Raw genomic sequence first — 14,773 nt, 5'->3', positions numbered from 1 at the left:
TCTTAGATATTCCCAGATCACCAGCATTGAATTTGATGAACATATTTTGTGTGAAGTGGATATCAACGCCAAGGATAAAGTACTAGTTGGTTCCTTGTACAGAAGTCCAAATGCGACTGAAGAAAATTTCAAAAACATGTGTGCATTACTGTTAAAAACAACAGAAATGAAGTACAGCTGCAAAATACTATTTGGAGACTTGAACTTACCAGGCATTGATTGGTCAGTCTGTAATACTAAGTGTGGTGAAGCTTCAAAACAATTCAAATTCGTTGAAACCGTACGCGACTGTTACATGTATCAGCATATACGGCAGCCCACCCGTGGACGTGGAACGGATAACCCTAGCGTTATAGATTTGATTCTAACCGATAAGGAAGATTGTATAGAACAGATTCAACTCGATCCTCCTTTAGGGAAAAGTGATCACTCAGTCATCGGAATACGTTGTAATTTCAGTGTGGAAATGGAAAATAATATGAAAACGCGATATGTATATGAAAAGGCAAATTTTCAAGAACTGTCCCGAAAACTTAACATAGACTGGCAAAATAGTTTTTTGGATTGTAAAGATGATGTGGAACAGCTGTGGTCAAAATTTAAAGAGATACTTGAAAACTCAATCAGGGACACAGTTCCAGTACAACAAATAAAACCATCGCGCAAATTAAGTAACCACAAAAGTTGTCTAGATAAAAAGACATTGTCTAAAATCAAAAATAAGGCCAGATTATGGAACAGATATATGTCCACTCGGGATCAAGAAGTCTACGCAGAATATTGTAAAGTAAGGAATTAAGTAAGGTCACTCACAAGGAAGGCGGTAAAATTACGTGAGAAACAAATAGCACAACAAGTAAAGGACAATCCTAAAAAGTTCTGGAGATACGCGAAATCTAAGACAACAACTAAATCCAATATTTCAAATCTGTACAAAAATAATAACAAAGAGGATATCACTACAACAGATGATGAAAAAGCAAATGTACTAGCTAATTTTTTCCAGACAGTGTTTACCCAAGATAAAGATAAATCACTACCTGATATTGAAAAGATTGATGTGGAACCGATCACTCAATTAAATATTTCACCAGAAGTCGTGCAGAAGAAGCTAATGAAGTTGAAAATTTCAAAATCACCTGGACCGGATATGATCCATCCTAGAGTTCTTAAAGAGACACGCGATATTATATGCCATCCTTTAACATTAATATTTCAAACATCAATCGACACTGGGAAATTACCTGCAGACTGGAAATGCGCTAATATAACGGCAATATTTAAGAAAGGAGATCGGAAGGAGGCTTCAAACTACAGACCAGTAAGCCTGACCAGTGTTGTTTGTAAATTATTAGAATCAATAATAAGGGATAAAATAATGAGTCACATGAAAAGAAATAAGCTATTTAGTAACGCTCAGTTTGGTTTTATAGACAGTAGATCCACGGTTCTTCAACTTATCAATGTCATGGATAAATGGACAGATATTTTGGATAAAGGAGCATGCGTGGATATTATATACTGTGACTTATGAAGGCTTTCGACAAAGTACCTCATGGCCGACTAGTACATAAACTCGCAAAATATGGCATCGGTGGTCAGTTTTCAATCTGGATCCAAGCCTTTCTGTTTGGAAGAAAACAAAGAGTTGTAGTGAATGGCAAAACGTCGGAGTGGAATCCAGTTTTAAGCGGGATACCACAAGGATCTGTGTTGGGACCACTTCTCTTTGTTCTCTATATAAATGATATGCCCGATGTAACAAGTACCGGGACAGACACCTATCTGTATGCGGATGATACGAAAGCTTTTAGATCAATAAAAAATGAAGAGGATTGCAAAATATTACAACATGATATATATTCATTAAGCCAATGGTCAGATATTTGGAAACTCTGCTTCCACCCAGACAAATGTAAAATGATGCGATTGGGATATTCAAATACAACTAAATATGGATACAGACTGAAGGAAAATGCCCAATTTTTAAAATTTGTTGACTCGGAGAAGGATATTGGTGTCACCATTGATGATAAACTTACCTTTGACAAACATATATGTGAAAAGGTCAACAAAGCAAATTCAATCATGGGAGTGTTGCGGAGGACAATGGAATACATGGACCAGAACAGTTTTAAACTTTTATACACGGCATTAGTTAGGCCTCATATTGAATATGCTGTTCAAGCCTGGTGTCCGTATTTGGAAAAGCATGTAACAACAATAGAAAACGTTCAACGTCGAGCAACAAAGCAAGTGCCAGGTCTCTCAACTTTGCCATATACAGAACGTTTGCGTAAACTCCAACTTCCAACGTTAGCATACAGGCGGTCACGTGGGGATATGATTGAAATGTACAAAATACTTTCTGGAAAATACGATAAAGAAGTCGCAGATTTGTTTTCAATCAACCAGGGATCAAGTACCCGCGGACATGATTTGAAAGTGTACAAAGAGCATTCAAGGCTGTGCGTGAGAAAACACTCGTTTACCCAGAGAGTCGTGAATACTTGGAACAGTCTCCCATCAAATGTTGTTCAGTCTAGGACAGTTAAGCAATTTGAATATGAACTCGATTCACATTGGAAAAATCAGCCACTAAAGTATTTATACACTGAAAAAATAAATCCGTGAATTTCTAAGAGCTGACTATTATAGGATTATAAAAAATCCTGTACATGTTAACATGTATGTTGTCAGAATAAATCTATGTATCTATGTATCTATTATCAACGAAACTATCATTTACTTTACTAAAATGTTTGTAATCAAAATATACACCAGAGAAGGTTTAAGTTCATTTTGGTCGCCTTCTTACATCAACATGTGAAGTTCTAAACAAATACTATGGGATAACTAGGAATTATATTGCAACATCATAAACATAATCTAAATGCTGTAAAATCAACGCCAAAATCACACCACTTTCGTAAACTTCTCTTTATTATTTTTATTTCTATATATACATATGTATGTATTCCAATATACATGAAACAAGACATATAGAATATACTTGGACAAACAATTATGTTATGTTAATGTCGCTTATTGAAATAATCAGTGTCCTGATCTGCCGAATCTGATAGAAGTCGGCCCTGATTGACAACTGCGGGGAACAATACTGTAGCTAAGACAATTAAATTGCCTTACCTACCGGTTATCCAATGACTTCTCCCGTGTGATATTTTTGCACGTGTCCCATATCAGGAAATTGACCAGGGGCAGAATTCATTGTCATTGACGGGCAGGAAATTCATTGTGACGTTGTTATGATGTGAAGTCAGGGTTAGAAAATGTCAGGATAAAATGGCTCTTTCAGCTGAATTTTCGCAACATATTGTGATGTTTGAATTGCAAGTTGTTGTAGCTATATCATCAAAGGCTTCTTCATTGTGAGTTAATTTTAAATAACATTTTATGAAACTTGTATCGTGGAGTTGCTATTTACTCATCAATGCTCAAAGTTTAAAATTTTATTGAAGATATAATATAATTTTTATGTTATGGAGATATAACACAAACATCTGAGCGAAAAAACCCAGACTATTGTGTTTTATCTTCACAACATACAACAATTGTACTGAAATTAATACTTATAATTCGATTTACTCAAGAACTCCATATACTGCCATTATCTCAGCCAATCAGAAGCGACGTTACAAATGACAACGCCATTTGTTTTCCAGTCAACGAAAATTCTCGTTACAAGCAAACTTGCTTTATTCTCATATAAAATGAATATATCTTATATATCTGTTGTAATATGCTAATATCAAACAGGCATGTCGTCTAGAGCATGCCTTACAAGTGTACGCCCATTTATTTATTCAGCTGTCGAGCGTCACGTCACTGTCCACAATTCCCTGTGATTTTGTGTGTTTGTCCAAACTTGCTCATGGAAATCTGTAGGGGTAGTCCGCACAGTTTGGAGTGCTTGGTGCAGAACAGCTATACATTCGGTTGACAGCTCTCGCGTCGTTTGTGCTCATCTCCGTGGCCTTGCCAATTATATTAATGTATTGCCGTCGGTTACTCTGGGGTCTGGGTATAACAGTGAACCTATTGTTTCTGCTGAAAGCCTGAAATCAAGAAATCAAAATACAAATTAACGACACTGTAGGAGTCAAGCAAGTTGGTAAAATAGAGTATAAACATGGGTTTATGGGACTCAAAAAAGAAAACGTATAAGATATATAGATGACTGTGTCGAGTAAGCATTTTCAGCATTGTCAGTGGCTACCTAAATACAAACGTCACATCCTGGTAGATGATTAATATCTTACAAAAAACAAAACTTCATATGTGTTATAGTTAATATACATAAGTATAAGTACAAACTGAATTTCGACATTTTCCTCACTAGGAAATACATCAAATGAAAGAGCAATAAAGTTTATGATCTACATAAGCAATAAAACTTTATATAATACTTAAATACTAACGCGTGATGATGATTATGCGTGTAATCTGTCACCTTGATGGAAGAGTGTTGTTTTAGTGTGGGTTCAATCTTTAATTAAGTAAGTAATGCGGTGAGGTAATTAATCAATGAGTGACCTATATCAATGTGACCTTGACATTTTTAACGGACCTTAAATCGTAATGTAGTTTCTTTATATATATCTTAGAATACCTGTATGAAATGATTTAGTGTCTCTAAATGTGCATCAGCGGCGAGTCGAATTTCATATTTATTATTTTGTAATTTGATACATTAGTTAACGAATAACATCATAAAACATGTAAAATATTGATCTTTTGATATTATATATAAAGGTAGGCTACTACCTATAAAGTATTCATAATCATATTGATTTGAATAAGGAGTGAATGGAAAGATGGATTCATCTTAGCGTAACAAAATTAAAATAAAATAGCAATTAGATTCGTGATTTATAATGATACCCCTGGCTTACTCTGCTGCTGTAGTGCATTATACTCCGGTAGTCATAAGGAATGCCAAAAGAGTTTATTCTTGCTCGGCTGTACCGCCTAAAATTTCCACGTTTTCCACGCTCCACATTACTCCTTACGATACGCACGAAATCGTTTCTATCTGTCTGGATTGTTCGTGATACAGACCAATGGCATGGAGGAATTCATGTGTAGCGACACGTCTCTGTAACATAATATATACGCATATATCTATATCTATTTAAATCTTATATCATTGTCAATTCCAATTGCAAGGTACAGGCATATTGTAAATAATTGCATTAATATGTGTTAGTCACATATTTAATGTCTATAATAAATATGAAATAAGCCGATCTAGTGGATTTAGATACAGATTCTAGTATATCATGACAGTGACATTGTCGAAAAGGTAAAAAAACTAACATCATTACGGTTTGTCAATATACACCTAATCTACACATTTTTGTCAGTAGTTTTCTTGAAGTATATGTCAGCATGACGGTAGATATCACCTGCACCTTTAGCTTTTCTGTACTAATTTGCACATATACGATAGGGACAATCTACTCACACTTCTACAATTCTGTGCCAGCGTGAGATCCTGTGAGCGAATACCATTCCGTCTTCGGAGCCTTCTACCGACACGAGATCGACATCTGTGTCAAGTAATAAAAAAAAGTATAGAACCGATTGAACGATTTACTATAATAGCATGAATAATAAATGTGTTTCAAAACATTTCAATGAATATTTGAAATTGTTTATAGCAAATTCAGATTATAAATTATTAGTGTTTTAGTTTTATAAAACAAAAAGGATAAATTTGGCATATCCACATACAATGACTTCAGAATATCTTATGAAATCATTGTCATCTTATGCTATATCCGCACACTAAGTCTGCAACCTGTATTATATGAAAATTAAGAAGAAAAAAAACAAAGCAACTTCTGGCCTCAAGACCATGAAACAGTCCAAAACAGTCTTAAGTTTAGACTTAGCCAATCAAAGATGACGTTACAGAAAGTTACGGCATATTTGATTGACTAAGTCTAAGATCAATTCATGATCCTTCAGGTTGATGTTCTTTTTCTACATTCACACCGACCATTTGTTAGTTCATGGTAATAATCGAGAGCTTACAAATTAATTAGTATACAGTAAAAAAAGTTATAACGAATTTCCGGGGACCAACAATATTGCTTCGTTTGTTATGCACATATTACAAACATCTTAGGAACCTTGATCAGGAATTCAATGTTCGTTATTATTGTATAAGAAACTGTTTCTAGTGCCTTGATACAGGCGAGTCTGAACACTTTTTATATTCATTTTTCAAATTTAATTCACGAAAGCTTGGAACCCTGAATCGTTGTGTTGATACGAAAAGACCGATCGTTAGCTATACAATAGTTTAAAGCACCGTGTAATAATTCGGCATGACTGACCCAGGCTTCCGTTATCATACATTAAATTGAGATGTTCTGTTCAAAAGAAAGGTCATAGTATATTCTATATATTTCATCTATATTTCTATCAAAATCAACATATATTTGATAGTTCTTTCTATTTACAGTGGACGTAATGAGAAAACATACCCGTTTCCGTTTACAATCCGCACATGACCGACTCCTTGAAGGGCCTGTGTTCTACTGATCACGTCGAAACAGACACACGTTTTCTCTGATATTTCATTCATGGCCGCAGCAATTATATTCTTCTGTGATCTATCTGTGAAGTAATATAACAAGATTAAGTGAGTTATTATAACTATGTGTTCTACTAATTGTCAACTAATTAGACACCCCAAGGGACAGACAAAACGTGTCTTATTAGACAAGGAGACTTCGTATACAGATTAACGCACAGGCAGGTTTGACTGTACATATATGTATATGCAATGTTCCTCCTACCTGTATCACTTTGGTATTGAGTTTACAGTTGATTAATGCAGACTAATTTAACTGTCAATCATTACAATACAATCAAAGCAAAACGTACTGAATCCAGAACTAGCGATTCGGACTGGAACAAGCGCTCCTGGCCATCTTCTAGTCCTCCTGGCGGCCCTCTTTCGTCTCACAGGGGCTGAAGGCGATGGATTAAATCCTTGCATCAGTAACGAACGGATTCGATCACGAAATGCTGTATCTCTGAGACTAACGCCTGGCAATTGTTTGATTATTTGTTCTTCCAATTCATCCAGGCGTCTGAATATCAATATAAATGTTTGTGAACATGCATGAATAAGGAATATAGACAAAATCCATTGGCATAACCATGGTTGATTTCACAGGAAAGTAATGGTATATTGCTAGGTGATACAACGGACCATTTAAAGGAGACTAACAGAAAAAGCTTCCGATTAAAAATGCGGTAATCGAAGATACATGTTATTCAAAATTATGACATATTGGTACCTTATGTATAATACAAGATATTAATCTGAAATTAGAAACGAGACGAAAAAATATCGCATGACTCATTAAAAAATTACACAATACAATATTAATCAATTATATTCCTTCCATAAAATGGCAAAAGAGATTGGCCATTGTTAACATAAAACGAATAGTTCAATTCTTATCTTAAATAGGTGTTCATTTGTTTGAAACAATTTCGTGTGCCAAATTTGAAATTTCCACTATATCCGATTGCTGTACATCGGGTTAATATTATTTTGTTACTTAATGGCATCAAAACACTACAATCAACTGCTATGTATTCACTCTATGTTTAGATGTTCCAATATCCTGGGATGTCCCTGATAAAATACTTCCTTACATTTGCTGGTCCATATCCATGAGTTCTGTCTCATCCATAACGATATCGCCCTCTAACACTGTGCTACGATCTAACCTCAACTGGCGTTGATCCGCGAGACGGATTAACGTAGAATCTGAAATCATTTAATAAATACTCACATATATCAAGATATATATATATCAAGAAGTTTTGATATTCTTACTTGTTATATTTTGCACTTGAGTTTGACAATTTCAAAAGATATTGCACACACGGCTTAAACATTATATAAATTGTTACAAATGATGTAATAAAACAATCACGTGACTCATCACGTGACTTGATCACACGGTAGTATCATCGATAACAACCTTTTAATATCAACAATAGTATAACTTTAGGCTTGATACATGCCTACCATCAAACATATATTTTGTTGTAAAAGAAGCTATTGCCGCTTTTCTTTTCTAAAACTTAGTATTGGATGAAAAAATACAAACGACAAGATAAATATGTATGTTATATATATATGTAATTTAAAATGCCGATTTTAATATTTTAGTTGTTCTTTTGTTTTACTTTTTTTGTCAATTTTTCCCTCATCTTTTACAATGATTTCGTAAAATGCCAATATACATGATAATGAACATAGTCATATTAAAAAGTAATTTGCATATTGATAAATGTTAAGGCGTTTGTTTTATTTACTCGAATCACTAGCGTATCAGTACTTATGAGTTAAGGACACACTGACGTACTCGTCTCGGCCTGCTCGATGATCTGGTCTATTGGCTGTTGTCTGGCGATTAATGCATCCCTAGGTGATAATAGGTTTGGTGCTAAAGGCGATGGGTTTCGTTGTCCTTTTACCTGTAAACAGTTTTGCGATTTGATATAATCTTAAAGTAGACTGGCACCATATTAACTTATACTAGAAATCAGATCACATGGTATAGATACCATTGACTAATGATCTAAGATTACAGGTGATTGTATCTTTAATTTTGACGGTTATTGATGGTATTATTGAATCTTTGAACAAATCAACACTGACGATAATACTTTATAAGTAAAAATCAAAATCGTTTTTCTCACTCGTAGTTACAAACAAGACATAAACATCACATACATATATTTTGTGTGTACCTAAACCATTCAGTTACACTGTCATCCTGTCTATCAAGGCATAGACCAGAAAAGAAAAGAAAACTTCATAGCAAAAAAGATTAAGGAAATCGATTGTGTCTTTTGGCGATACGTTATGTAATAACACAATCGAGGTTGACATTTTTCGTTACAAATATATAGTACGGAAGTAGTTCAGCAAATTTGATCGACATCAAAACAGGTTTTGGACGTTGATAATATATATATATCATACAATTTTGAAAAATTGAAAATGGATTGTAATAATTGATCTAGAAAATATCTTAGTTAATTGATAATTAGACGAAACCTGATGTGAATTCTTCTATATAGATCGTAAAGCGAATATTTCAAAGTATGCTTTGACCTCCGGGTTATTATGTGATCGCTAAATTATTTAGTTCAATCATTTACAATAGAATCGTTTTTGGAATATAACATTAAAACCACTTTACAAAATGACCTTGGTATCTTCATTCCTGGGTAAACCTACTAGAGATTCTACAATACGGGCCGTCGTCAGCCGTCGTGTGGGGTTCACTAAGCTATCACTGGTACTGGGCCTCGTCGTGCGAGCGTCCCTCACTCCCTGAAAACAAATCAGCTTAAATGAAGATATTGGAGTTCCTTTCATTTTTCCTCTGCAATTTTAGATTGAAAAAAAATGTTAAAAAACAATTATGCCTAAAATGAGGTACATGAATTTTGAAGTTCCGAATATTAAAAAAGACAACTCATACTATATCAAAAGAAAAATATGTTCTTTATCAAGATACAAAGAATGAAAATAAATATATGTATTAGATAGAACATGATTCACACAAAATACGAATCACTGGCAACAGTAACGCTTCTACGGCGAGGATATTCAGAAGGCGGTTAAGGATACACAGCGATATGTGGAATGTAAAGTTGCTGATGTTGTACTAAGGTACAGCTTCGGTCATAGGTGCAAATTGCAATGTCGAACATCTACCGCTGGGGATATAGACCACAATCATATATATTCCATTCCCCAAAATCCCCCAATTTGATTGGTTTCTAAGGCGGAAGTCTTTTCCAAGCTAATGAACACGTGTATATAGAGGTTCCCCAACAAATGCCTGTAGTATATCATGTATATCAAAATCTACATGTAGTTAGTTAATTCGATTTTTTAAAAGTATGAAAATTAACTACTGTAATAGAGTTTAAATACACATGAGAGATATCATTCACGCGTTGGGGAAGTTGTTGATATCATGATGATCTATATTTTTTCATTGTTTTCATTCTAAATCTGGCTTTCTGCGTTGTGTATTGATTTATTTTGAAAATAATCCATTGGAAAATCAAAGAAATCGTTCGTGTATATGCATTTTATTAGACTCGAGTAGACAGTAGACTACACAATTATTTATAAGCATTGATGTCACTATTTTTTAATTTCATCGGGATAAGAAAGAATTTTTGTTTGCAAACTGTGTGAATCTGCGTAGCGGTTTCATACGCGGATTCATATAAAAGTATGCTTAAGTCATCATGAAAAGATGAAGAGAAACTAACCACCGCATACTGCGTCAAAATACCTTTCCGCCATAAAATATAGTGTCTAAGTAGAGAAACAATATTCTGGTGTTTATAATGTACTTAGGCAGCTACTTGTAATATGGTAAATACAATGTAGACCAATCAGGACCCACAAGGAGTTTTAGTGGCATCTTCATCCTTCCATTACATTTTGCTCCAAATCTAGGATAAACATAACATTTCGTTTGACGAAATCAAACTTATTTTTTGTATGAAATTCAGCTCCATAGCTTGCTCTACTCACCGGTTGGCGCCTCAGCCTTTGTATTATTGAACGAATGACGTTGTTAGGGACGACAGTGAACCCGCGTGTCCGTGGCAAGTTCTGACCAGTGGTCATTCCAAATAAAAGGAACGAACTCAACACCATAAGTGTGACCAAATGTGACATAGTTAGTTCTCTGTAATCGAATATCTCATAATACGTCTTGATTTACCTGTAATGTACAGTCGTGAACAGACATCGCGTTTCTGATTGTGTACCTATTACTTACATACTAAAACCATTATGCATTAGTTCAAATTGACAATAAAATCACGAAGTAGGCGTATACTTTCCTAATTATGATCGATATCATTAAAACTAAAGTATGATAAATGGTTCTCCAATCATAATTATTAAGAAGAAAAAATAAATATCAACATACATAAAGCATTTATCAATCATTGTTTAATGTGAATATGAACATACTAAACAAGCCTAATTTTTACTATACATCTATTCCCGTAATGCTTAAAAGAGCCTCTGAGGTGGACTTGAGGCAAAAGAGGTAAAATCGACTACATTTTCTAAAATCGGTACATATGTGGTAGAAGCAGATACTAATCTTACACAAAGGAGTGCAAGTAATATGATCGTGCTTTGTGTATAGATATGTAACAACATTTATGTATTAATCAGCAGAGTAAAATAGTCAGACGAAAAGAAGTATCTTTGATAAATGAACAACGATGTTTTAATGAAGTTAATTGTCAGTTAGCTGCAATATTGTAGCTCAAAAGACTTTTTGACAGAAAATGGTGTCGTCTTTAGAGCTACAATTGGTGCCTATTACTGCTAATGGAGCAAAGTAATGATTATGCAAACCATTATAAAACGTTTGTTTGCATTTCTATCGTACTTGTTTGATATCGCTTACCTACTAGGCAATAAAACTGAACCACATAAAATATCAAATTCTCATCGAGGCATTATTTTTTCACATAATACATATGAAGGTCTTTCTGAAGAGAATTTATACGGCAAGTCCACAAATTGTGAATTTGACGTCTTGTGAGCGGTACGGTAGATATTAAGAATAGTTATGCTTGTTTTGGACAAAAATAATATGTAAATGCATGTATACGCATAAAATAATTGGAAACCTACAAAAAAGTATAGAAAACTATGCCCGAGTGATTTTCGAAGGCAGTGCTCCACTACGACACATAGGGACCAATTCGTACCCGGCCGAAAGGTATAGTAGGCCGGGTACGTATATTCGTTCTAATTGTCAGTATGCTCTCTGGCGATTTCTATATAGAATCCAAGCCTGGATTTAATTGTTGTATGCGCAGAACAGACGGATTCGATTAATTGTGTGCTACTCCCCTTCTATGTAGTGGACTTACGATCCATACATGAACTTAGAATTATATATCAACAGGTTTTTGAACTCCTAAAACAAAGTTAATATATTCCTCTCAATGAATCATTGCTTTTATTATCTATATTTTATCATACCTGGCTGCTTAACCTTAATCTCTACATCAACGTCATGTATAACAACAGTGTTTAAATCGTCAGAGGGACAGGTTGACAGGTGTTCTATCAAGGTTAGGCCATATATATGTATTGTCACTGAGTAAGTCCGTAACTATTAAAACCTACATAGTTGAACTATATGAGGCATGCTATCTCTTTTAGGATAAGTGTAATAACAAGGAAGTCATTTAGTTTATCGAACTTGAATCCAGGTGCCTGCATATTAGATAATGACAGAGAATCATATTTCTAAAAATAAAATACTACTGACTTTCCTTCGATTTTATATCTTGCCTAGCTTGATAGATTCTAATGATTGATTATAACCTACAATGATATTTGCCGACAAAGGCAAAAAAAGTGTATTGATATCTTCATACGCAAAACGACGCGCATTGATATTAATAAATCTTTAATTGTATACAGGATGTATTAATTTATTATAATTATGAATATCCCTAAGATAGATTCCTACTCTACTCTCTACTCTACTTCTCGCTAAATAAACATGAAACCATTCCTTGTTAAATCTAAAGAAATCAGTGGAAGAGTTCTCGAACGGCACCGACATAACACTGGCCAAGGAAATTATACATTTGGAGCTGATATTCATTGTTACGTAAGAAAGGAATGATTCTGACACCATCACACACCCGGTTTAAACAACGGTTTGTTCTGCAGGCAACAATCGGAGTACAGCAGCATCTTTTTATTATTGATGGCATTAAAAATTTGCGACATGACAATGAGAACAAAAAAGTGTTGGTAAATTGTTTAACGCAAGACTCATTCAGAATGCATACTTTTCTGTAAAAATCTTTCCGTTTTCGTGAGCCATGAATTGCGCATTCTGGGATAGCTTGAGACATACTCTTATGTCTATATGTTTTCTATTTCAATAACATTGTGAAGGCTGTATATGTGTTACCATAGAGAGTGATGAAATGCTTGCTAATTACATGTACTTATTTAATTTAGATGTGTACGGAAAATTCTTTGCCTACCTTCAATATTCATAGCAGACTTTAGTCTTCACTTACAACAAATTAATGACCAGGTACACTCACTTACAACAAACTAATTAACTGTTACACCTTATAGATAATCTGACTGACCATTCTCCATGGTAAAGTTCCTATATCCTGACATTGATTCCCTACCTCTATATATCAATGCGACTTCCTTGCACCCATTTCTTTTATTTCCACTTTTTCATTTTTATCGACGTAATGTATAGACAAAACACACTCCTCTGAACACCGTCCCCTACATTGTATTCCTTTAGTTTAAACAGAAGATGAAGTCGATTACGTTTATTGTTATTTCAAAATTGTGACTTGTTATTTAGTGCCAATTAATTTCTTAGATAAATCTGAAAAGACGATAAGAATAATCATAGGCAATACTTAGTCAGTCAAGTTCAACGGAATTAGAACATCTTACGGATTGCTCCTAGTCAAGTAATGTTTCTTCTTCGCTTGACTACAAAAACCATGTTGTAAGTGTGTAATCAAAATGTTGCGTCAAGCTACATATGTACGAAGAACCATTTATTCCATACTTCACAGGTATATCCTGTGGTAGCTAGGGAACATATTAATAGAATCTTACATGGGTGTGTCAAGTGAACAGGGATATCTTAACCTGAGTGAAAGATTTTGACTGGTCAACCCGAGGCTTCAAACCATTATATATCATAATAGAGTAATGTAGTACTAAATTATGTATTTATGGTCGATGGAAAGTTCTGTGCTAACGACATGCGATTTACCTCCCTTGGCGTGGTGGCATGTTAACATCTATTTTTTGCGACACTTCTGGAAAACCATGTATATATCATTGTGTGGTTCGAAAACACGTGTACCAAACGTGCAGTATTCAAAAACATCTCTAAATGCAGATAAAAGCGACAATCTTAGCTCTGTTCAAATCCTGATTTTTTCACTCTCGCTTCAGGGGTTACCTAGATCCGGTGTCATTACCACAAAGTGTAGATGGAAAATAACAGGCTAGAAACATTTGAATGTCCTATCTAAACATATATCAGTTGGATATTGCTTGTATTTTGTCTCTAAATCGTAAAAAATTAATGAAGCAATCTTCACATCTTTTTGACAATATTTTTTTCTTTGACTTACCTCCACCTCCCTTGAGTTCCAATGAATTTTGACGTCATCTGAGACAATAAACATATATATTCAATATGTCAATATGTCACTATAACCGTTATATCATTCAGTCTACTCATTCCATATTATCAAAGGAAAGCACTGTATCAGTGTGTACAGTCATAACAATATAGGTACAAAGATTACCACAACCGGTTGAAAGGAATTGTAGATAGATTGGAAGCATACTAAAAGGGAAGTCACCTAAAGGCAACGCAAAAATAATAACATACAAAAAGCAACACCAAGCAAATGCTTGTATTATACATTTCATATACTAGTATAATATGTTTCATTTCAAACTAGTTTTCATGTCTCACAATGGATATCTGCTAAAATGTAACATTTAGATAGTTTCATTCAAACAAACTGTACAATTGAAATTCAGGGTAGTAATTATCAAAGGAATGTGCACACAGGATGCACACTTATACAATACCTTTGAAATATTATTTATTGGCTTTGTAAAGAAAAATATTGATAA

General features: G+C 34.3%; 1 pseudogene; it reads right to left on the bottom strand.

Moving 5' to 3' along the window:
* Positions 1–2,931: 2,931 nt before the first annotated feature.
* LOC138304689 (zinc metalloproteinase nas-4-like) lies at positions 2,932–9,445 on the bottom strand (annotated as a pseudogene).
* Positions 9,446–14,773: the final 5,328 nt, after the last annotated feature.

This window comes from Argopecten irradians, chromosome 1 (genome assembly GCF_041381155.1).
Source record: "Argopecten irradians isolate NY chromosome 1, Ai_NY, whole genome shotgun sequence".
NCBI lineage: Eukaryota > Metazoa > Mollusca > Bivalvia > Pectinida > Pectinidae > Argopecten > Argopecten irradians.
The sequence above is the reverse complement of the archived record's forward strand: the minus strand, read 5'-3'. Positions and strand labels throughout refer to the sequence as shown.